This window comes from Manis pentadactyla, chromosome 8, assembly GCF_030020395.1.
Source record: "Manis pentadactyla isolate mManPen7 chromosome 8, mManPen7.hap1, whole genome shotgun sequence".
NCBI classification, from domain to species: domain Eukaryota; kingdom Metazoa; phylum Chordata; class Mammalia; order Pholidota; family Manidae; genus Manis; species Manis pentadactyla.
In genome coordinates this window covers 88,081,052-88,102,092 of record NC_080026.1, presented here as the reverse complement: position 1 = coordinate 88,102,092, position 21,041 = coordinate 88,081,052, and the positions used below count along the sequence as shown (strand labels likewise).

The following is a 21,041-nucleotide window of genomic DNA, read 5'->3' as shown; positions in this document are numbered from 1 at the left end:
GATCCCTCTCCTTTGTTTAGATTGTGAAACAGAATATCTTCCTTAGAAGTATTAGTATAGCATTAAAATAATTTATTCAATAGTGCTAATTTGGTCTTTTGAAATCTGAGAGCAAGGAGGAGGAGTAGAGAGAATGGGGGCTTTGTCTGTCAGATAATTGTGAAATTCAACTTTCTCATTGTTGGCATCCTTACAAATAGAGCTAAATCATACACATATTTGTGAATAATTGGATAATAATTGCTAGTTTGTTTACTTTAGCTTTGTAGTGAGCTTTTTCTAGTAAAAGGGGAGGATAAAATAAAGTAACTTTATTAATTTAAAATATACACCCATTCCAGGCATTTTATTTGCCCTTTACAGTGACTATGTGATTAAAACCACAAATTATATTGTGAAACTATCATATTATAAGAGAAAAGAGCATTAAATTCAGAAGTCAAAAAGTCAAGCTCTGGTTGTGTCAGGTAACTTTCTTAAACCTTCATAGTTTAGGGGCCTCCCTACCCCACCCATCCACTAAAATGTTTCAGAGTATGACTGCTGGCTACTAGGACATTTCAAATGACTTCATCAGAAATGAAGAAAAGTACTTGATAATTCAGTAAATTTTATGAATTTTTCCTTATGAAACTATTTTCAATAATTTGAAAAAACTTTTCAAAATGAAGTTAGATTTCAGAAAATAAAGGAAATCACAATGGAACTAAATTGAGATTACATTTGAAAACCTGTTAGAACTATAAATTTCAATGTATAATGCCATTTAATTGCTACCATCTTATGTTTAGCTCATATCTTAGGAGAGCCACATCTTCCCTTCTGGAGTTGGAAATTTCTTAGTACTTTAACAAAAACATACTAGTTAACTTCATAAAGTCCTTTATTGCATCCTCTTCTTAATTATATTATTTAAGCATAACTGAGCAAGGGAAAATAGCATCAGTATCTAGCTTTCATCTATATCCTTCTTGTGGGAAGAAAAACTGAAAAAAACATTCTCAGCTTCAAAAAAATAGTTTAAAATAAACTTATTATAATTCACATTAATATCATACATAACAAGCAGAAAAAATGCTATATGGCATTTCCAAACCCCAAGGCTTGGGGAGAATTGACAGTAGTAGTTTAAGTTCCAGAGGCAGTGGAAGAGCATGGACTATGAAGTGCAGGAGGCATAAGTTCGAATCTCCACTGGATAAGTTTTTATTGATCTGAACACTTCCCACTAAATATTTATCTGGCCAATAATTGATAGGCTGGAAAATTTATATGTGTAAGCTTCAGTTCCCTTATCTGTAAAACAGGTTAAATGAAGATGTGTAATCACTTATTGGCAATCCTAAAATCCAAACAAACAAATCAAAATATTTCTGAAAAACAGAAGCCATTCTTAAAAATTGTTTGGTGGTAAAATTTGTACCAAGTGTCATGAAATTATTGGCAGTCTTTTTTTTATCCCATCTAGTGTGAATTATCATAACTTTGTTGTTGAACCACTACTGCAGTGGAAAGAGAAAGAAATCCATTAGTTTCCAAAATACAAAAGAATATAAATTTCATAACACATTTTACTCAGAAGGGTTTCCATAAAATAACATGTATGTTTACTTACTTTTCATAAATACAACAGGACCTAGTATGCATTGGAAGTAAAAGAAAAAAAGACTGATTTCCTTTCTATTTGGTATTATTATTTAGATATTTTGATTTTTATTCCTTGTTTAACCTGGCTCATACTGATTTTTCTGATTACCCAGAAACATTACAAACAAAAAACTGTGCATCAAATTATACTTTACAGGGATGGTCTAAAGGTCAGCTTAAGGGACTTAGAGACAATTTGTGATAGTTGTGGGGTTTTTGTTGTTTTTCTGGTATCTCAGGATGAGAGCAAGGATAATAATGAACTTTGTAAACCAAATATCTAATTGTCTACCTCACCAATACACCAAATTAAATAAATAAAATAAGATTAGGACAGTTATTACTGAGTAAATTTAAAAAACAAGAACATTTGACCTGATGAACTTTGAGTAGCAGAGAATACCCATATAGAAAATAATTTCATTTTGGAATATGTGCTGCAGTACAAATGCCTATAACATTTTAGTGCACTTATTTGTTTTTATGCCCTTCTGCTAGATTACAGGACCTTTGAGAGTAAGGTCAATTTTTTTCTCCTCTTTCTTTCTCTTTCTTTCTTCCTATCTTTCTTCCTTTCTCTCTCTCTCTCTCTCTCTCTCTCTCTCTCACCCTCCCTACCCACCTACTTCCTTCCTTCCTCCCATCCCTCCTTTAAATCCAACTTCTTTAGTATATAGTTAGCACTGAATTGTTTTTTAAAAAGTGAATAAATGCTTGAATGAAAAAGGACAGTAAAATAAGAGAATCATTTTGGATTTATGGCCAAAAAGACAGAGTTTGAATTAAAATACGCCAAGCTAACAGTCCAGATATCTAAGTAGCAATGCAGGAAATGAGCAGACATTTTGAATGAATGGGGAGTGGGGGGGTGGGGGAGTCAAGAGGGTGGAGGAAGGGGTCTTCCTTAATTTATCAAGTACAGGGTAGTTATGACTCTTGGTTATATACTGTTTAGAGGTAGCGTGTCATCTTCATAAAATTGTTCAGAAGCATGAATAAAATAAAAAGTCATAAAGAAATATAATCAAAAGAGAAAAGAGGAATCAAACCAAGAGAAAAAAAAATAAACAGAATCGATGGGTACTTGAAAAAGATAGAGACTGCTACTTTCTAGAAAAACTTTCAAAACTCTGAAAAGAATAGCCCAAAACAATGTATTTTATTTCATTAAAGTGAACCAATTTTAACTAAAATAATAAAGGTCCAATGACCCATTGATTAGACAATAACCTAGGGTGTGAAAATGCAAGGGTTTCTCTTGTAATTTGTATTCAACCCAGAAGCATCTGGCTTTCTGTCTCTCTTAGAGCAAATCCTTATATGCAAAATAATTACTTCCAAGCACTGTGTTTCCAAATACAAGTTCTTTGTAAAATTGTGTGTGGCTGACAAAATTGACCTACATACCCACACTAACCATTATACCGTGAGATTTTATTTCCCCGTGACATATTACATTTCCTTGTTAACACCAAAATTCCTGGTTTGAACTGAGGATTTACAAATTTGTCTGACCTATCATTCATCACTCAGCTATTTTGTAATTTGATGGAACAATGTTCATAGCTTCTTGAAAACCATTAATACATACTATTTAGTTGGATGGTTGACACAATGAGATTTAATAATAGCAGTACTGAATTTAAAGTGAGATGAGTCAGATGTGACTTTGTAGAGACCAGAGAGAAGCTCACTAGTTGGTGATATCTCAGTGCCGTTACCATATTCTTTGGACTTAAAAATTAAGTAACTCATTTTTCCCCTCCAGGGCATCCAAGATTGATAGGATTACAGTCACTAACCTCTGCTAACATGGCCACAAAACATTTAAATTGAAATCAGAATGTTTATTTTTTTTATGACTATGGTCACAAACACAGAGTGGCTTAGAAACTAGTATCAGCTGCCTGTAAATTGGGACCCCTTGAGGAAAGTTTCTGTATTAAGCCAGGTTATAATTAGAAGGTGGCTTGGTGAATGTGAAATCAGAACCAGATAAATTGGTTGGATGATCTAGTGCCGTCAGTTCTGTGCAGTCCCTGATGAGGGGAAACACTGGCCAAGTGCACTCAGGTTACCAGGTCAGGGTGTGTACTCTCCTGAAGAGTGCTGGAGACATACCAACAACCTATTTTTTCTTCAAAGAGCATAAGCTGAAACATGTTTGAGATATTTTCTCCAAATTATGATCACAGACCACTTATGTCTTTCTGAGGCAACATCTTCAACATCTTATCTGTGTTTAGAATCACATTTTTACAGAAAATTTCCTGTTATTTCTGCATCTGGTAAATCATATCCATGCTTCTCTATTTGCAGATACTTAATGCTTAAATCTTATTAGTGACTATTGTGGTTGTCTATGGATGCATTAACAAATTTCTCCAAATCTTAGTGGCTTGAAGTCCATTTATTTCACAGTTTCTGCAGATCAGTAATCCTGGAGTGGCTTCACTTGAAGATTGTGTCTCAGGTTGTCTCATGAGGCTCCAGTCAAGGTGTTGGCTGGAGTTACACAGTTGCGTGGGGCTCAGGAATCTGGTTCTAAGATCACTCATGTTGTTGTTGACAGGAGAATTCAATTCTTCACTCTGTAGGCTATTCACAATAAGACTTTCCCCACAGTACATGATAAGAGAGAGAGAGGGGTAGAGAATGAGAAAGTGAGCAGAACAAAAGCCACAGTTTTGTAAAAGTGACATATTACTAATTTTGGCCATATTTTGTTGGTCACATAGATCAGTTCTGCTACAGAACGGGAGGAAGCATCCAAAGAGTATGAATACCAGGATTTGAGGAACATTAGAGGCCATCCTGGGGGCTGGTTGCCTTAGTTTGCCCTCTGGCTCCCAATGATTCAAACCCTCACACATTCAAAATATAATTGCCCACTCCCAAGACCCCCTAAGCCTCATCTCATTACAGCATCAGCTCATAATCTAGAATCTTTTTAAGTGAATCAGATCCAGGTATGAGTAAGGTCCCTTGGGTATCATTCTGTAAGAACAGCTTCTCCAGTACTGTTCATCTTCATATGTAGACCTGTAAACTAAAGAGATAAGTTATCTGTTTCCATACACTCAACATATAAAGGTAAGACAAGTATAAGATAACCACTATAGATATGTCTGATAAGGAAGGGGAAAAGTGGAAGAATACCCAGGAGTCTTTGGTACCTAGAAGTTTGTAAATCCTTTCAGAAAAACATTGGAAATTTCTTTCGTAGGACTCTGTCCTACTTCTGCCCAGGAGTTACTGTACACGGCCTACGGCTCTATTTTGGTTCTACCTTGAATCGTACTTTCATTTTCATGAAAGGTCTTTACATATTTACAGCTGAGTGGTCTTCTGAGAAGCCTGATTTCTGCTTGTAGAAGTTTAGTGGTCCAAAGGTCTCTTTATATTTGCACTGTCGTTGTTCCTTTCATTGTAAGCTAGCAGCATTCCTGCCTACATAATTCTTTCAAAAATATTATAGGTTTCCTGCTCATCTTGTGAGGGATTCCCCATTAGACAAAAGCCACCCCCAGTTGTCCCTTGTAGATAGCCTGTCTCTATTTGGTGTTCTGCAGAAACAATGAAAATCAATCCTGTAAACTCTTCTTAAACAATTATTGTTTGATTAAGAGAATTTGTGAAGCATATTTTTTAAAAGGACCTGAGGTCTTACAGGCACACTCTTGCATCAGCTTTATGTATGCTTTTCTCAGAGTTCCCTGGATGTGATCTTTGCTTGGAAGCCATTTATTAATATTACCATTGTTAGACACCTAACAGAGGCTGGGAATCTTTGAACTAAGACTTGTTTGGATTATAAGATTCTATTTAACAGTGCCCACCGCTCTGTTTTAGCTTATTTTTCCCTTATTACATTTTATTTTAAAGTGAAATACTACTTAGTTCTGTATCTTGTGGCAGTTGTTACATGAATTTGCACATGGGATAAAATGGCATGAAATTATACATGCACTTTGCACTGATAGAAATTCGCTGGTATTGATATTATACTATGGTTATGTACAAGTAACTATTGGGGGAAACTGGGTAAAGGGTGCATAGGAACCATTTGTACTATCTTCCAACTTCCTATAAATATATAATTATTTCAAATAAAGGGTTAAAAATAAAACATGGCATCTCAAGTCGGGCAGAGTGTATTCAAATCCCAGCTCTGTCACCTATTAATTGTGTACCAGTAGATATATTGCTTAACACTTTTTTAAAATTAGTTTAAAAATACTCCAGTTAATTTGTTAGGATAATATGTGACAAAAATTTTATTCTGGGGTGTCTTGCTCTGGGCAAGTTCACTATGGATTCAGTGAGACCAAGGAATGTGAAATCATGGAATGTTCTTGGGGTGAAAGGGTTTATACCCAGCTTTATTCCCACGGTGACAGGTCAATCACTAGAATCCCGTCCACTCAGAGCAAGTCTGCATGCAGCAAGCCAGTCTCTGCCTCTGGGCCTCTCTGCCCCTGCAGCCATCTCAGTCTCTGTCCTCAGTGCTGCCACTGCTACAACCTCTGCTTTTCTGCAGCTGTGCAGCCCTGCAGGCCTGCATCCATGCCACCATGTCACCCAGAGCACTGGGCGGAGCTCTTTATATAGGATCAATAACAATGTATTGCCCACACATGTGTAGTGAGCAAGCTGACCAGGGCTAGGTGAGAACACTGGCCACAGGAACCTTCACTTTCTCCATACTCCACCCCTCCAGGATTCTTGCCTCTCAGTCTTCTACAGTGGTCCCTGTGGGAGAAAGCTGTAACACTGTAACCAAATTCCACAATAACAACAGAATCTACAACAATATGCAAATAACAGAAATTATAATAGCCCTCAAGCATGAGAAGATCCATTGCCACCAAGTGGTCATCCCAGCTGTTTTCAACCAGTTCTACTCAGATGAGTTAACCAAAATGACCATGGGAGGCCTTAACAATATGCACCTTCTCCAGCCTCTCCAGCAGAAAGTCTTCCAGACACACAGGCAGGTCTTGTTGCTTTATCTCTGGCTTCTACTTCTTCAACCTCAGCAGTCAGAACTGCTGTTCCAGTGTCAATTATAGCCACAGCTCCAAGAAGATTCTATTTGACTTTCCATCCAATTTCTTTCTGTCTGCTCTTGCTTTTATCAAATCAGCCCACATCTGGGTCTCATGACCTTCATGGGGCCCTTTAAATTCTTCTTTCAAATAGCAGACCATATTTCTTTCTGTGCTTTCATCGCTTGAGCTTGAGTATAGGAGCAGAGCATAGAGTGCTCCACAACCTGGGGAGGGGGTTGCACCTCTCCTGGAGGAACCTGCAGTTGTCAAGTATTTATTTTCTTTTGGGCTTTCCACCAGCTTTCAACCAGGTGGGGTTGCGATAGAGGAGGGGTCGGTGCTCCCGGCACTACCACTTCGCCCTTCCCCAGCTGCTCCATTTCCACGGCTTATGGTACCTTTCTCTCTACTCCCCTGAGTGCCTCCTCTGTTACACCCTTTACCTTTCCTACAGTGCCTCACGGAAACGCTAACACAGTCTTCAAAAGTTCTCTTACCTTCACCTCAATACCTCGCAGCTGGCATTCTCATGCTGCCTCTTCCTGTGCTTCCCTTAGGAGCATGCCCTTCTCCATGGCCTTTGCCTCCTTCAGGGCACCTCCTTGCAGTGCTGCTGTCTCATTTGGTAAAGAATCTTTTACCTCCTCTACTGTATCTCGCAGCTCACATTCTTGCACTACATACTCTTGTGCTTTTTTGCAGGGGTCTGTCCTTCTCCATGCCTTTACCTCTTCCACAGTGCCTTGCAGGAATACCATGTCATTTTTTAAGAAATCTTTTACTTCCTCCACAGCACCTTGCAGTCCAGTGTTCCTGTGCTGCCTTCTCTCATATCAATGCCATTTCCATCTTCAATCAATCCACAACAGTTTGCAGCTTGCGTTCTCATGCTGCCATTTCTTGTGTCTCTTTCAGGTCTCTGTGTTCTTCTCATCTGTAGACTTTTTTAATACTGTGAGAAACAGCCAACCGACAGTTCTCTCACAGGCACTGTTCCCAAAGGACCTCCTTATTATGCTGGGAACCACCTCTATTACCTCAGGTGTCACCTCAACTGCCTCCAGTCCTGGGGTGGGGCCCAGCCCTCTAGGAAGCAAGCCACCTCAGACCACATGCCCACTGAGGGGCACTTGACTGTCTCCCCATTCATAGGGGCAGCCTGCTGAAGCACCCCTCCCATAAGGGGGCAGCCTGTTCTGTTCCTCAGTCAACAGTGAATCCTGCCGACATAACCAATTGTCTTGCCAAGGGGTTTTAGCCCCAGAAGAGTTTACTATGGATTCAGTGAGACTGAAAAAATGACAGTGGTATGTTCTTGGAGTGAAAGGGTTTATACCCAACTTTATTCCCAAGATGGTGGGTCAATCACTAGAATCCCATCCACTCAGAGTGAGTCTGTTTGCAGTAAGCCGGTCTCTGCCTCTGGGCCACTCTGCCTCCACAGCCGTCTCAGTCTCTGTCCTCAGCACTGCCACCAGAAGAACCTCTGCTTTCCTGCAGCCTTGCAGCCATGCAGTTGTGCCACTGTGTCACAAGGGCATTGGGAGGAGCTTTTTATATAGGGTCAATAACAACATATTGCCCACATATGTGTAATGAGCAAGCTGACCAGGGCTGGGTGTGTATCCTGGCCAAAAGAACCTTTACTTTCCAGGCCTAGAGAGAAAACTGGAAGTGAAAGTACCTGAGCCTTGAGATTCTGCCTTCTTTGCTTCCTACTTTTCAAGTACATGCAAAAAGGAAGTAGAGAATTGCTCTTGGAGAGGTACAGGGAGACAATGTGGTACTTCCAGAATTGTTGATGTGTAAGCCATCACTTATGTTATTCTTACCTTGGGGTGCCAGTCTTGAAATGTGTATTCTCTTTCTTGGGTGTAGCCATGACATAAGCCTTTGATCCTTACCTAAACTACAAGTCCCAACTCTCACGTTATTCATTGCTCCCTTCCATGGTTTTTATTTAGCATTATTAATAATTTCACTGTGTCCTATCTTAGACCTTAAATTATAGTTTAATTTCAAATCATTTATAGCTAACAATCTCTCAGCTACCATCTTACGTGTGTGTGTGAACAAATACCACATATTGTTCTATTTACAAATTCTTCTTGATGGCATTATGTGGGGAAGTTGGGGTTCCTACAGCCAGGATTCTCACTGAATTTAAACCACTTGATGATGTAACTGACCTGTTGCTAGGCCACCACTTCTACACCTTTAGGCAATAAGCTATTATTGCGCTGTATAGAGAGCTCGGCCCAGTGCTCTGGGCAGAGGTGGAGATGCTAGGGCTCGACCGACCGCTGGGAGAACAAGCCGGGTAATAAACCCTTTCACCCCAAAGAACATTTGCTGTCATTTTCTTTGGTCACATTGAATCCATAGCAAACTTGGCCAGGGCTAAAACCCATTGGCAAAACAATTGGTGAAGTCAGCAAGGTTCATTGTTGGCCAAGGAAAAAGACAGGTTGCCCTTATGGGAGGGGTGCTTCAGCGGGCTGCCTCTGTGAATGGGGAGACAGTGGATTGTCCCCCAATGGGTATGTGGCCTGAGGTGGCTTGCCTCCTAGAGGACTGGGCCCCACCCCAGGACTGGAGACAAGTGGAGGTGACACCTAAGGCAGTAGGGGTAGCCCTTGGTATAGTAAGTAGGTCTTTTGAGAGACAGAGTGCTCATGAGGCAGCAGGGGCTGTGGTTTTGCTGCTTCTCACAGTATTAAAAAGGTCTGCAGAAGAGAAGGACATGCTCCTGAAAAATACCGAATAAATGGTGGCACAAGAATATGAGCTACAAACTTCTGTGGATTCCCTGAAGAAGGAAATGGCATTAATGTGAGAAGAGGCAGCACAAGAATGCTGGCAGTGAGGTGCCATTAAAGAGGTAAAAAATTCCTTACAGAATGGGATGGCAGTGCTGCCAGGTTCTCTGAAGGAGGAAAAGGCCATCAAGGAAAAAGACGAGCTCCTGAGGGAAGCACAGGAGGAGGTGGCATGAGAATGCCAGCTGCAAAGCATTGAGGTGAAGGTAAGAGAGTTTCTGAAAACTGAGCTGGCATTGCTGTGAGGCACAGTAGAAAAGGTAAGGGTTTTAGCAGAGGAGGCACTCGGAGGAGGGGAAAGAAAGGTGCCATCAGCCCCAGAAATGGAAGAACTGGGGGAGGATGAAGAGGTGGTGCCAGAGGCACTGGTGCCTCCTGTATTGAAAACATGCCTGGTGGTTGTAAAGAAAACAAAGACCCAGCAGCTGAAAGTTCCCCAAGGAGAAGAGCAGCCCCTCCCCAGGTCGTGGAGCACTCTATGCTCCGCCCCTATACTCAGGCTGAGCTGGTGGATTTGGGCTTCTGGTTTAGGCAGAAGGCCTCAGAGTCAGTATCAGTGTGGCTCCTGCATCTGTGGTACTTGGGGGTGGATGGAATTGTTCTGTCAGGATCAGAGATGGGAAAGCTGGCTTTCCTGACACTGCAACCTACCTTGAGGCAGTGATTACAGAATGCACATCAGACCCAAGGGAGTCACTCCCTCCTCAATTGGTTTATGGCTGCACTTCGTGCTGTGTGGCCCAATCAGGGTGATCTACCTTCCTCTCCTGTTAGAGGGCAAACGTATGTTGAGCTCCAACAGGTGTTAAGAGAGCTCGTCATAAGAAATGCAATCTATAGTCCAGAGAATTATGGCCCAGATGAAGAGATTTTCACTACTGGGATGAGAAATATTATGCTTCAAATGGCTCCCACATCCCTCTTTAGGTCTCTATGGCCATTCTTTCCCCTCACTTAGGGCAGCCCATAAGTGAGGTGACACATACAATAGCAGACTTAGGAGAGGCTGAGGCAACGAGAACCCGGAAAGAAATAAGACCTGTTACTCACAAGAAGAATTTAAAGTGCCCCACGAAGGTTACTAGGACCCAGATGTGAGTTGATTTAATACAACCACAGGCAGGAGCAGATGGAAGGAAATTAGATGGGAAGTCCAATAGGCTCTTACTAGAGCTATGGCAACAACTGAAACCAGAGCAGCAGTTCCAGCCATTAAGGCCAAAGAGGCAGAGGTCAGAGACAGAGCCACAAGTCTGGTCTGTTTGTTTGCAAGGCTTCCTGCTGGAGAACAAGCCAACCTCACTTGAGCCCACACAGGGATGTGATTGGGGAACATGGTTTGACTGAGGGGAAGGTTGAGGTATCTGCCCTGAGGGACCAGGGGGGTACCATAGGCCAGGTGTTGAAATAGCTATCCATCGGTCCCCAGTGAACATACAATGTGTCCTGGCTCTGGTGGACACAGGGACTGAATGTTCACTGATTTATGGTAACCCTGAGCAGTTCCCCAGGACCCCCACTATCATAGATGGATATGGGGATAAGACTATCAGAGTGAAAAAAGCCCAAATCCCCTTGGGAATAGGGTGTCTACACCCAAAAGAGTATACTGTGTATATATCTCCTATCCCTGAGTATATTTTGGGGATTGATACCTGCAGGGTCTATGGTTGCAGACCACTGCAGATGAGTTCAGACTGAGAGTACGTGTGTTAAAGGCAGTTCTGAGAGGACATGCTAGGCACCTGCCCATAGCTTTGCCTGTGCCTCAGTGGGTGACTAATACCAAACAATACAAATTTCCTGGAGGGCATAAAGAGATTGGTGAAACTCTTCAGGAGCTGGAAAACGTGGGTATTATAAAGCCCACCCATAGTCCTTTCAATTCCCCAGTGAAACCAGTAAAAAAGCCAGATGGCTCCTGGCGTATGACTATGAATTAGAGAGAATTGAATGAAGTCATATCTCCTGTGCATGCTGCTGTCCCCTCTATTGCAGGCTTAACAGATACCCTCAGCCATGAACTAGAACATGCCATTATGTGAGATATCTTGCTAATGCCTTCTTTTCCACTGAGCAGGAAAGTCAGGAACAGTTTGCCTTCACATGGGAAGGATGGCAATGGACTTTCATGGTCCTTCCACAGGGATACCTCCACAGCCCCACCATCTGTCATGGACTTGTAGCCCAGGACTTGGCTACATGGGAGAAACCACCAATGGTGCAGCTGTACCATTATATTGATGATGTCATGCTCACATTTGATTCTCTTTCAGATCTAGAAGGTGCAGCACCTAGACTGCTGCAACATCTACAGGAGAAAGGATGGGCTATGAGCAGTACCAAGGTTCAGGGACCTGGTTTGTTGGTCAAATTCTTGGGGGTCATCTGGTCGGGTTAGACCAAAGTTATACCAGAAGCAGTTATAGACAAAGTCCAGGCCTTTCCTACCCCTTCAACTGTATCACTGCTACAGGAGTTTTTAGGTCTCCTAGGCTGGAGAGTGTTTATCCCACACTTGGCACAAATTCTGAAGCCCTTATACCAGGTGGTACCAAAGGGCATCAGATGGGCCTGGGATGAAACATGTGCCTGTGCCTTTACTACAGCCGTACAGGCCTTGAGTGTGATAGACCCATCAAGGCCCTGTGAGCTGAACATTCATGTGACTGAAGATGGTTATGTCTGGGGTCTCTGTCCATGGCTTGAATGAACTTACCAACCTATTGGATTCTGGTCACAACTCTGGAAAGGGGCAGAGGTACAATACACTTTGATAGAAAAACAACTAGCTGCTGTGTATCATGCCTTGCTACCTACAGAACCCATCACTGGAATGGCCCCGATAAAGGTAATAACCACCTATCCCATCTTGTGGTAGGTACGAGACTGGACCCAAAAGCCAATGAGTGGTGTGGCACAAACACCCACACTGGCCAAGTGGGGTGCTTACCTACAGCAGCATAGTGCCCTCTGTAGTAGCCCCTTGAGTGAAGAACTTCCAACGCATATTGTGGCCGGTGACATATACTAGTGAAAAGCAGGAAGAACTTGCTTTTGAACTTTTAGTAGCAGAGAGCCTCTATCAGGAGGGAAGAGCCCCTATACCTGAAGATTCATGGTACACAGATGGCTCCAGCCATGGGCAGCCCCCAAAAAGGAGGGCCATAGCTTTCCATCCTAAGACTGAGACAATATGGATGGAAGATGGTGAGGGGAAGAGCAGCCAGTGGGCAGAGTTGTAGGCCGTGTGACTTGTGATCAGCCAGGAGCCCTCCCCTATAGTTATCTTCACTGACAGATGGGCTGTCTATTGGGGCTTGACCCTGTGGCTGCCAACCTGTTACCATGCCAACTGGATGGTTGGTCACTGACCCCTTTGGAGGCAAGAATTGTGGCAAGACTTATGGGTGTGTGGTCAGATTAAAATAATTACAATGAGCCATGGACAGGTCATTTGCCACTGGCATCCCCAGGAAATGATGAAGCAGATAAATTGGCCTAGATAACTTTGGTTAGAAGGAAAGCCTGCCTCCGATGAAGCCCAATGATTACATCAGTATTTGTTGCATGCAGGACAAAAGACAATGTGGGCTGTAGCCAGGAGAGTCAGGAACAGTTTGTATTTTTAAATACTAATACAAAGGGGCTTGCCTTTGACCTCTGAAGAAGTTAGTAGAACCTGGCAGGAGTGTGTCGTGTGTCGTGTGCTCCAGAAGGGACTTACCCTGAGTTCCACAGCGACATGGGACAATAGCTAAGGGGCCTAATACCCCTCGTCAGGGGGTATGCCATGACTTGTGTGGACACAGCTACTGGACTTCTGGTTGTTTTTCCTATCTGTTGTGCAGACCAGTAGATGACCAAAAGAGGCCTGGAGTGTCTCTTTGCTGCCTATAGCCGACCACAAGGAATTGAGAGTGATCAGGGTGGACATACACTGCAAGAATGTGTGCAACAGCTGGGAATCAAATGGAAGTTTCATGTGCCATACAATCCTACCACAGCAGGCATGATAGAGAGGCACAATGGCTTGTTAAAATCCAGTCTAAAGTTAGATACCAATAGTCTCTGGGGATGTTCAGTCCACTTATGGACCATGCTATGGCGTTTGAAAGAGAGACCCCAAAAGGGATTCCTGAGCCCTGTAGACATGTTAATACATATGGCTGCCTCCCCTATACGACTGCAAGTACAAACCAAGGAATAATCACTGAAGCTGAGGTTCAGCCACCAGAATAGTATCTTGCTGCCAGCACCAACTGCATTGAACTCTGGAGACTCCATTGAGTGGACGTGTCCTTGGACCTTTCGACACATGGACCAACAATGGCTGGCTCTCCTGGCACCTTGGGGACAAGGCCTGGAAGCTGGCCTCCTGTGTATTCCAGGAATAACAACAGAGTGGTCCCCAAAGGTCACAGTAGTATATCCTGAATGGCCAGAAGGTAGGAGCATCTTACTGGGGAGTTTTGTTTTATCATTATGGCCAGTGCATGCACCTCCAATAGCAGTATATATATAGACCCTTCAGTAACCCCCATGGGGATAGGAGTAAAAGTATGGTATACTAGACCTAGAAGGGACCCCCTTCCTGCTGCAGTCCTATAACAGGACCACTCTCTTGCATGATCCTACCTGACAGACAAGATTTGCCTATGTTGGTGTCACTAAAATATATGCCTTATTGCCCCTAAGGTCTTTGTGGATTGGGAACTTCCTCTGGCTTGAGGATTATTATAATTTTTGCTTTTAGGAACCACCTGTGGCTTGTGGATTATTATAATTTTTGTTACCTGTATCAAAATCTTGTTGTATCTTAATTTTTGCTATTATCTCTAAGTTGTTGTTATCCTCTGTTGCTGTTGTGGAATCTGGTTACAGTGCTGCAGCTTTCTCACACAGGGACCGTTGCAGAAGATTGAAAGCATGTAGATTGTAAGGTGAAAATCTTGGAGGGGTGAAGTGTGGGGAAGTTGGGCTTCCTATGGTCAGGATCCTCACTGAACTTAAACCACCTGATGATGTAACTGGCCTGTTGCTAGGCTACCGCTTCCACACCTTTAGGCAATAAGCTATTATTGCGCTATATAGAGAGCTCGGCCCAGTGCTCTGGGTGGAGGCAGAGATGCTAGTGCTTGACCTACCGCCAGGAGAACAAGCCGGGTACTAAACCCTTTCACCCTAAAGAATGTTTTGCTGTCATTTTCTTTGGTCACATTGAATCCATAATGAACTTGCCTGGGGCTGAAACCCATTGGCAAGACACATTCCTTCCTACTTTTGGTCTTCTAATACTGATTAACAATCCACATTTCTATTTGGAGAGTTCCTAGAGGTAAAATCATTGCATATTTTCATGTGTGAAAGGAGGAGGATGCCCCAAAATGGTACTTTCCTTAAAATGCCTGCTCTTAAATAATTACTTTCCTCATTTGCAAAATGGAGATCATAATATCTAATTTAAAAATTTGATATGGGGATCAAATAGATAATGGGTGTGAAGGGCACAGTACATTGCCAGTGGTGGCTTAAACACTGAACAAATAGTAACTCAATATATCAGCACCATATTTTCCTCTGCTGCTGTTTCCCAATAGATTTGCTCATGGGCATTCTGTTTTCTGCACTGCTTCATGATAGCAGACATCCACAGTCCACAGCTGTGGACACTATTTTCTGGGTACTTTCACCTTCCATAGGTCCCATCACCCTTGTCATTTCTTGCCTGTTACTCTGTGTGCCTCAGATTCCACTGGGGACTGAAGCCAAATTGGAAAGAGATCTATTTTATTCCTTTCAAGCATTAGTTTATCCTCCAGAAGTACAGAAAGTGTCTTTTTTTCCCTAAAACTCACTCTTGGGTCACAAGACTACAGGGAACTGGGTTGGGATCTGCTTCTGGGGAAGTCATCACACTATATTGAGAATCTCCTTTACCCTCAGGAGTCAGCCTGCATTTGGGGGCAGTGATTATGCACATCACTTCTATTTCACATAGGATGAGCTCCTTTCCAGGAAGCTGCTCTGTTCCTCTAGCAATAGAATCCTTGTTCTGAAGGGACAAGGATAGTATTTCCCATTACAGAATCAAAAAGAAGCATTATTTTCTTTCTCTTTCTTCTCATTTTAGTTTATAAAATCCACTAATTGGACACTGTGTATTCTCCCCACCCTCTTTCTCATACCTAAATGATAAGTCATTAGAAATTAGAAGGTATCCTAACTGAACAGCTGTATTATAAGAGACAGTAAGATACAGGAAGCAACCCCTCATTTCTAGGAACAATGAAGAATACATTTTCTTGAACTCTCCAGGCAGCCTCTCTTTCTCTCTTTCTCTCATTCTCACTCACTGCATATATAAATATATATAGTGTAGCAAAAAGAAATTTAGTGCCACAAGCCTGTTCCCATATACAATTACCAACAATATAATGAAACACATTTAACTAAGATTTTGTGTCTTTACTGTCAAAAATTAACATGCTGTTTTCTCCAATTTATATGCTAGGAAAAGAATTAACCTCCTGCTAGCAGATACATAAATATTTTGTATGAAGGAAAAGGAACCCCAACCTAAGCAGGTGTGACTGCATGCTGCAGATTTCAACAGGCACCTTTTCTTTTATTTAGCAGGGAAGGGTAATGTTACTCCAAAGACAGTCAAGGAGGTGGAATAGTTGCTTCCTCTGTGTGTTCAGCAGACTGCCAGCATCCCTGGCAATAGAGTCTGCTAAATCTTTATTCTTTATCAATTTTGCTCATGTAGACTGCTGGATACAATGCATAGACACACAATCTTTTCACAATTATACAACCTCCAGTGTTCCTTACAATGTTTTTGGCTGTTATCAACCAAAACCCCAGTTTCTGCTGACTTTCAATTTTAAATGATTCTTTCAAAATAATTTCTTGAATTCCACATCCTGAAGCAGTTCTAAAGGAAGAAAAAAATTTCCCCCAAAGAAATTTCAGTAAAGATGGCTAGGGGCCAAAGCCGAAAATCTGCTTTGCAAAGAAGTGGCCTGATATTGCTTACATATTAAACCTGTTATTATGAATTGGGCATTTAGTCATTTCTTTTTCCTTTAAATGTGTCTCAAAGCTCTAGGCACTTAGTAATGCTGTGATTTAAAATATTTGTGAGTCTTAAATTAGTTCCTGGCTGTGATGAGTTCAGAAATGATTTAGAAGGCCAAGGTGGGTTAATACCACTGATTTTTGCAAGAGTCTTTAACTCTCTCTTCTCATCAGCTTAGTTCATACCCTATTGTAAGATAATAACGAAATGATGCTAGAAATCATGTTTATATCTATTTTAAGTACTAATACAATGTTGTCATTTTTCACTGACATAGAAAGGATGCAGCTTATTAATTCATTTTTAGATAATATATATAAATTATCTTTTGATTTAAATTTTTTAAATCTATAAAGCTATATCATATATATCAAAGCAAGTAGAGACATTTGCGATACTAAAAGGGGCATTGAGGATTTCTTTTTTATATTAATCTTCAAATATGAAGATACCTAACACTACAATAAATATTTTTAATCTATTGAAAGATAGTCTAAATATCCTATGAAGTTGTAAGTAGAAACAGAAAAAAAAATATCTTTAATTTAAAGGAAAACTATTTTAGCTGTAAACTTTGGAAAGAGTAGGATAAATGATACATTTATAGGTGTTAATAGAAGAATCTATGCAAAAGAGGGCAAAAAGGACATTTCTTGCTGTTCTCTCTTGATATTTTCCTGGGAGAAAGCTAAACTTTAACTACATAAATAAATTAGGCAAGTGGTAAATGAAAAGTCTTCACAACAGTACACCGTGGAAAGCTTTAGCCCCAGATCCTCTGGTGGCCCCCTCCCACCCTTCACTGCTGGTGTGGACGGTGTACTCACAGCACAAGAGCTTTCGTGTGTGGAAGGCTGACGTTGTGACATTACTCATTTTTACTATTTCACTTTTTATGTTCTCCATGAGGTCTAACTCCTCCTTTGGAACTCAGCACCCATTATGTCTTGGCCAAAACTTCAATTTTTTCAGTTCCTCCAACTGCTGTCTCTTTCTGTGTGGATGGCGTTACCATTGTCGCTGTACCGCTCCCTAGAAGCATTCTGGGAAGGGAGCCAGCTCCGCATTTACATTGGTTATAAATCAGGCAATTCATTAATGGTACAGCCTGACCGAGGATTCCCAGAATGCTGCTTCCCTGAGAGTCACGCCTTAGTCCTGTAGATGCCGCGAGAGAGCAATTCTTTCTTGGGAGGCGTTCTTTCTACCAGGTAAAACCTGAGGACACTTCCTCATGGGTTAAGCCACCCAAGAACCGTAGCCTTCCTGTGTTTACAAAGGGGCTTGGATCTGAGAGATGTTTATAAATAACTCCGTCATTTTCAGTGAGATCCTGTTTTAAACACACTTTGTGAACTATGTGGGAATTGTTTTGTGAACCTCATACTGCTGTATTTTTTTGTTTGTGTTTTGCCTACCCCCTCCACCTAGCATAGGATTTTATGTATGTGCAGGATACACTGATATCTTACTTGCAGTACAAAAAACACATATCATAGTATTTTACTTAGTGCAGTTTAAAAGACACACAATGTAAATCCAAATCTCTGTGTAAATAACAGTGTACCGAAATGTATACATTTATTTAAGCTAAAAGTATAATTACTGGTTAGCTGAAAATAACATTAGCATCACTGTAAACATTAGTTGAAAGAAATATTCCTATACAGACAATGAATTTGCTCTGGAATTGTGAAATAAACCTTCCTCTAAAGAAATTCTCTCTTATTGCCAAACCTAATATATCATGTAATAACTTGAGCTCTTTTTTTTTTTAATCAGGAAAAAAAGTTGTAATCCTTTGTTTCTAACATGGGGATTGACCCAAGTAAAATATGAATTTTGAAAAGCTATGATTATTATCCTGTTTGCTTTATTCAGTTACTGAAAGTTACTTCAGGATCATGTCCATTTTCCCCTCAAATAGATATATACTGAGATCATGCTTCCTGGCATAGCTAAGCCTTTTCTTCCCATACATGATATTTGTCTTCAGTGTCTAAAGATCTTTTCCCATATTTATTCTTATTTTACTCCAACTGGTTTGTACAATGCCATTCCTTTAAATGGTCAATTAAAAATTAATTTAACACACTTTGGATGTTATATGCTAGATAAATTTTCTTACAAATAAATATTAAGTAATATATTTGACTGTGTTTTTAATACATGAGAGCCAGAAAAGAGCATGAAATTAGAGAAAAGCCATCTTAGCTACAACATATTCCTATTTTGCTTCACTCTCTCTCTCTCTCCATCTGTTCTCTGTCTGAATCTCACATACAAGTTGCTTGGAGAATAGACTGAAATGTTTAATATTAAATCATATTAAAATATATAAATAGGCTACTACATATACATATTTTATCCAAGAATGAGAAACATATGCTAATGTCTTCCTGAATCCACATGGTTTATTCTCTTATAGTCCTGATTTCTAAGCAGAACCTAACATACTACTATAAAGTGTACAAATATGGAAAATGAATGTATCCCCAACTCTTCTGTTTTTCTCATGCCTTCTAAGATACCTGTAACCTGTACATCTTCTACTTCACCTCATCTATCCACCCCCTTCTCTACCCTGACCTTTCTTACACTGTTCCTCAAACAGTGTATGATCCTTCTTCCAAGCTTTGGAAGTAGCTTCTCCTTTTGCATGGAGTAGTCTCCCCCTAGATGTATGCATGTTCCTCTCTTTTACGCCCTGCAACTCTCTTCCAAATGTTACCTCATCAGTGAGATGTGCCTTAAGCTCTCTATTTAAAATTGTGACTGACCTCATTTTGTGCTCTCCATCCTTCTTACCCTGTTGTAGTTTTATAGCATTTCCTTCCTTATAAAATACCATGTATGTAAGCACCACACTTACTCATTTCATTCTTTGTGTTTTCCCTCAACCTTCAGGAGAGAAGAAATTTCTCTCCCTTTATTTTTCCACTTACATGTCCCCAAATCTTAGAACAGTGTCTGGCATAAAAGAGGCTCTTTACTCACTTATTGGGTGAATACACATATGACGTAGCAGAAACTATGTTGTTAATTTTACTGGGAAAATATTTTACTTATTGACATATACAGAGCTTCTAAAGTGCATTTTAGATAATGCCATCTCCTTAGAAGGTGGGTATGAGGTTGGAGAACTTTTAAAACACATGCATTTACATGAGCAGCATACCAGCTGTACTTAGCTTGAGTATTCTTGGGGTGGCCTTGGGTCAGGGGCTCTGGGGACCACTGGAGAGGAGAAAACTATAGTCACTGCTCCTGTCCTCACTGGGCCTTGACTCTCCTGGGGACTGGGAGGGGAGACTCTTCATATTATCAAAGCAAGGGTGCTCATGTGGGAATGTGGAATGTATGAAGTGTATGTTAGTGTGGAAGTGGCATTTAATTATGTAGTTGAACAGAACAATACATGTAAACATAATAGCAGGCCACAACAAAGTTACTTTTCAATATAAACTGACTCCATACTTATTGATAGTCTTCTTATATATATCTCTCCTTTTCAAATTCCTTTAAGTATGTCCTTAATTTTTTTTCCCTTAAACTACTTTGGGGAGGTTTGTTCTTTGTTATGTTTGCTAAAGACAGTATAAACACCGAGTGATGTATAGTTGAGTAATTTGGAAACTGCACCATACTATCCATACAAATGCTATTTATTTTACTTATTATTTAAAGGCAATTATGGTAAGATTTCATTAAGTTTTACCATATTGTTCTAGGATATTATCAGTCCAGGAACGCTCATGGAAGTTCAGAATCATTTGCAGTCCTACTTTGTAATCTATTTCCTGCCCATATGTAAAGGAAAGGCCATTGTCAAGTTTAAAATTCTTTCCATTTCTCTTTCCCATCTTTGAGTAGCTACAGAATTACTAAATCCTATACAATCTCCCTCTTCATCTGTCTACCAAATTCATACTCCAGAAATGAGAAACTAAGATCATTAGCTGTTTTCACCTTTGCCTGAACCTCATCTACTGCCTAGGAATCTTGAAACTTTAAGTGGGATGGAAAATTGAGCCATGATAAAAACATTTTTGGTGTTCTTTCTCCACACTTTCTCATTCAACGTTACAGAGAAGAGGTTGACTGATGCTGACAGAGTAGCTGATTTTGTCTGGAAGAAGTACCGTGGTAGCTTGTACAAATGAGATCATCCAGACTAGCTTGTGTTTTGCTCTTTCAGCCGCTATGAATGACTACAGCAAAATAACTTTGTATTGATGTGAATAAATAAATCAGGTAGAAAATTACTTTAAAATAATGATTTGGGCATTGCAATACCATTTCATTCCAAATGAGCACAATAGCATGACTAGAACCAGATGATCAGCATCAGCTCTCATTTTATTTAAATTTGAATTTATGTATTTAGAAGGTAATTTATGAATCTAGAACTAAGTAAATGAATGTATTCAGTAAACATTT

The 21,041-nt window shown here is 40.6% G+C and overlaps 1 protein-coding gene across 4 annotated transcripts in view; it reads left to right on the top strand.

Moving 5' to 3' along the window:
- Window positions 1-21,041, top strand: part of CTNNA3 (catenin alpha 3) — a 1,667,940-nt gene that overhangs the window by 1,401,061 nt on the left and 245,838 nt on the right. The window lies entirely within an intron of this gene.